Below are 4,701 nucleotides of genomic sequence, written 5' to 3'. Positions count from 1 at the left end.
GGCTACTTCCTGGCAGGGGCGGGGCAGCACCGAGCCAAGCCAGTAAACTCCGCGATCCCACAATTCTATTACTAATTGGCAAGGATCCTCGCTGTGAACGAAAATGTGACTTACAATCTGGTGCGGCTTATATATGTACAAAGAACGAAAAGTCACTGAGACCTGGACATGCAGCTTACAATCAGGTGCGGCTTATAATTGTGAAAATACTATTTTTCTTCATTTTCTTACACTTTCTGGATCCCAATGTAAAGACCAGTCTTCTCTATCTCTTTGAGTAGAAGGCTAACCTCCACACATAACTAGTGTAAAACTACGTGAATCTGGTGAATCTGTACTTTTGATACTGCTAGAGAGCAAACTACTAGTTTGTTTTGAGGTGGCTTAGGTATGATGCAAATCAGAGTTACTAGTTTCTTGAGCTGTTGGAAACCACTGATTATGTCTCACTAAACTCTTGTGTTCATGGGTTTGCATATACTATAACTACAAAGGATGTTCCCAAAGTTACGCTCTAATATTCTATAAATCAGTACCTAACATGTCAAATGTGTTTCATACACTCAAAAGATTAATCATTATAGACAAGGAATAAGAAAAAATTAATACATGAAAATATTAGTACTGAAATTACCCAACTCAAAACTTTGATAAAGTCTGTGATCAAAAATAAATAAAAGTATCATGTGTACATCCACAACTATTAACCATGCTGTTATTCAGATAATTTTAAGATTCTATGTAAGGTAAAAAAAAAAAATCCCTGATTTTTCTTGCTCTAGGGAATCAAGTCCCAGAAGTAATAGTCATATTACTTGAGAGGACGAATGCCTATATTTCTAAAGATGTCTTAATTACTATATTATCTGAGTTCCTTTTCATCTGTTCATTTTTTATATATTGAACATTAACATTCATGAACCTCTCTTGTGGCACAAACTTGGCAAACATTTATGTATTAGTAACTTCCTTTAGGGCTACCATTCATGTTATTTTCAGGGCAAGTTAGGGGAATATGCCTACCTCTGACAAAGTTGGGTAATTTCTGAAAAACAAGCTGTCAAATCCTTTGTGTCCACTTATGGGCAAAACAAATTGCTCCTCAAACCTCCACAACTGGAACTTGTGGCAGTCTTGGGCTGCCCCTCAGAAGTGCATTGTCTGCTTTTGGAGTCACCTGGTCTGTCACCCTGACTGGTGTTTCACAGAAACTCCTTACAGAAAATTGTTTATTTATTTATTTTATGCTCTTTCTTTGTTTACCAAAACAGTTCTACTGCACAGAATTATCCCTCCAGCAACCATCAGATAGAGATCAACACTTACAGCAGCACAAATCGCATTCTACACTTTTGCACTTTCTAAAGTAAAAAAAAGCTATCTTTGATTTCAAGAAGTTAAGTTTTCCACCATTTCACATACTTTCTTTCTGTTTTACAGAAAAAGATAAGAAATCAGAAAGTTGTTCCACTACTATCAGATCCATGGTTTCCTTACGACTGATGCAGAAAAAGCTAATACATACATACAGAGCTTTCAAGTTACAGTGGCTGCCACAATTCCAGGCTAAGAACAGTTGTGCAAAAGAGTTGGGAAGGTCAGATGTTCTCTCATCATAAACAATCCTAGAGCGAATCCAGGCAGAGAGGCAGGAGGACCACTAGCACACATGCAGGAAATCTAATGTGCAGGGAGCATAGGTTGAACACACTGCAGCATCAGTATGCATGAGAACTACAGAGCCACTGAAAAGACCTCAAAAGTTTATAAATTAGAGTGATCAAGACCTCCACTGTGTTTACCAGCAGGCAATCATCAGAGCTGCATAGGCATTACTTCAGAGCATGTATTAGGGCACATAAAAACCGTGACTAGCAGGGAAAACACATCTCTAGTTTTATCTCGAGGTTTACAAGTCTCAGAAGAGTGTACAACTGCTTTCCATTATTTTGTAAAGAATGTTAGTAATTTGGAACTAGGTCGCTCCGGACATTAGCAGCTCATGACAAAGAGCAGACCTGAAATCAAGTGGTATGCACAAAATAGAGTGAAATAGTTTTAAAGTTACTCAGAAAAACTATGCAGTTATGAATCATTAATCTATTTTTTTGTGGTTTATCCATTGCATATTTTCATTACACTTTTCATATACACTATACAAAACTTGAATAGTTTTGATTCAGGGAAAAACCTTGTAAAATCCTAACCCCTTCTCTCTGGATGCCTTTTATAAGGGTCATGAATACTGTTGGTCTACATAAGCTAAGTATGTCATCAATAAATTAATTTAAAAAATTATAGAACTGTACCCTCTAACCAAAAGAAGGATAATATTTTTTTATTTCTCAGCACTTTGAAATACCAAATCCCTTTACATTAACTGTTTTGTGATATCCAAAGCATATATATAATTCATTCTAACAGAGCAGTTAAAGAACAGGCTGTGTTAGCCTTTTAATATTTGGTATATGAGCATTACCTCATTCTAGTGTTTCATCTTAAAGACTGTTTTTTGAGGGGGGTGGGTGGGTTGTAATATATAAAAATGTGGCTGTTCATGAAGAAAGTGGTCTGGATAAAAAAGTTAGCAGTTTGTGAAGGAAACCCCAAAAACATAGTGTAGTCTTTGAGTCTTTAACTTCCACATGGCAGTTGGGTTAAATATCTCATCTTTTTTAGTCCTTTCCAATTTTTAAATCTATGAAAGTTTCAAAAGTGGTTTTCCTACTTCATGTAGGGAAATAAAGATTATTCAATAGCACTTCCCCACTCCCAAGGAGGCCAATGCAGAGCTTGCACTAGTTCCAAAGTTAGGGTTTTCCAGTAAAAAATGTAGGAAGTGATTTATGTTTGCCATATAAATGCATTATTTCCAATCTGAATACAAAATCTCTGTTGCCACATTGTTGATCTAATCCGAGATGTTAGGACATAGCACGATCTCAGCATTGAAAACTGGTGCAACTCTACGGAAACATTGCCTCATTACCACTACTGCAGAATGAACATCCTTCAACTTGAGAAGATTCAACTGTGAGGAAGAGCATCTGTTCTAGTGCCCTACTTATTTTCTTCATATTATTTTCATGAAATAAAATAAAAGTAACTCTTCCTTTGGGGCTTTGCAAGTCATACTTCGGTTAGCAGTACCAGAATGCTCTAGAAAAACTACAAGAAAGTCACTGAGAGTAGATTTTCTTAATATATGGGAGACGGACATGACAGCCTGGGCATAGTATGACCGGGCAGGGTTTGAAAAATAAATTGGATGCACAGGCAATTCATAGTTCTGTAACAACATGCATATGTGAAATGTGTGCAGTTTAGAGACACCAATGTTTGATTTGTGAACATTCTCAAGCCTTTACCTTCACAAGAAATTCCCACCAATAATGATGCCTGTAAGAGTTAATACATGAAAATAGCCCCACTGTACTCTGGACCAATTGTGCTTTCTATGTGTGCAAATAAACTTTGCCTTTATCTTCTGTGAACTTTTTGGGGGCTACTGCTGTGCAAATGTTCATCTTTAAAATGATAACTTTGTTCTGCACCCGTATGATGACAGACCTGCACTGATAGTGTATGAGCATGGGCACCACTATTATGCTTTCAAGACCCTCTTTTGGTCACCATGACCTGCACTAAAATCTTCCTCTTTTAGCCTCCGCTGTCTTGCTCTCTTAATTTGCAAGTAAGACAGTGAAGGAAGATCACTAATTAGGTGCCAAGACTAATTTTCTCACATGTTAAAAGGAAAAGGTTGACTCTCCCTAGGGTAAAGAAAACAGAGAAAATGGTGATGCTTCTTACCAACCTTTCATACCCCAGCCCCCTCCCCATATCCCTCTCAGCAGGCCTGTATCTCAGCTGCTGGTGCCATGTCAATCCCAAACTGATAATAGAGAGTGATGGGGAAAAAATGACCCTAGGAGATGGAGCAGAGATAGGGCTGGGCTGGGTAAAGGATGGGAAAGGACGTTAAGGCCGTTGATAGGCAGCAGTTGGGTGGCCACAGAGCGTCCCCAGACAAGCGGCTACTCCAAGATAGGTGTAAGTGGGCTGGGGGTGCCTGTGTGTTCCTGAGTGGACTCTCACCTCAGGGCAGAGCAGTACCCAAGCCACTGTGCTGTGATGTGCTTACTGTGGAGGGTGTATATCAAACCATGGGGTACACAAGTGTCTGGGAACTCTTCCTGGTTACAACATCTGGTGTAGAGTGCTGTCGGCCCCAAACTGGGCTGTGTGACTATGCATTTGTTCACTTACACATTTTCCTCTGTGTGTGTGTGTGTGTGTGTGTGTGTGTGTGTGTGTGTGTGAAGATGAGCCACCAGAGTGCCACCTAGGAACTCACAAGGATCCACTGTCACACACACAAGAGGTTATTATGCTCGGGTGTTATGTGTCTGCATGCACATACCTATACATAGCAGCATGTCAAAATCTCACAAGCTCTAGGGTATCTTTATGTATATGTGTAACGAGGGTTTGTACTAAAATGTTGAATGGTTATCTGCAAAGACTGTGCATATTTAAATATCAGTTTGTGTATTCACTGTGTGAATATCACTTAGCGTATCTGAGTATGCACCCAGTCTATTTTCATGTCCAACTAGTTCAAGGAAGCAGTTTTGGTTGTAAAGAGTGTTGTAAGAAATGCAGAGCTTGCAGAGTGTGGATCAAAAAATGCCTTTTGTC

Source organism: Catharus ustulatus, chromosome 1 (assembly GCF_009819885.2).
Source record: "Catharus ustulatus isolate bCatUst1 chromosome 1, bCatUst1.pri.v2, whole genome shotgun sequence".
In the NCBI taxonomy this organism is placed as follows: domain Eukaryota; kingdom Metazoa; phylum Chordata; class Aves; order Passeriformes; family Turdidae; genus Catharus; species Catharus ustulatus.
Note: the sequence above shows the minus strand (reverse complement) of the source record.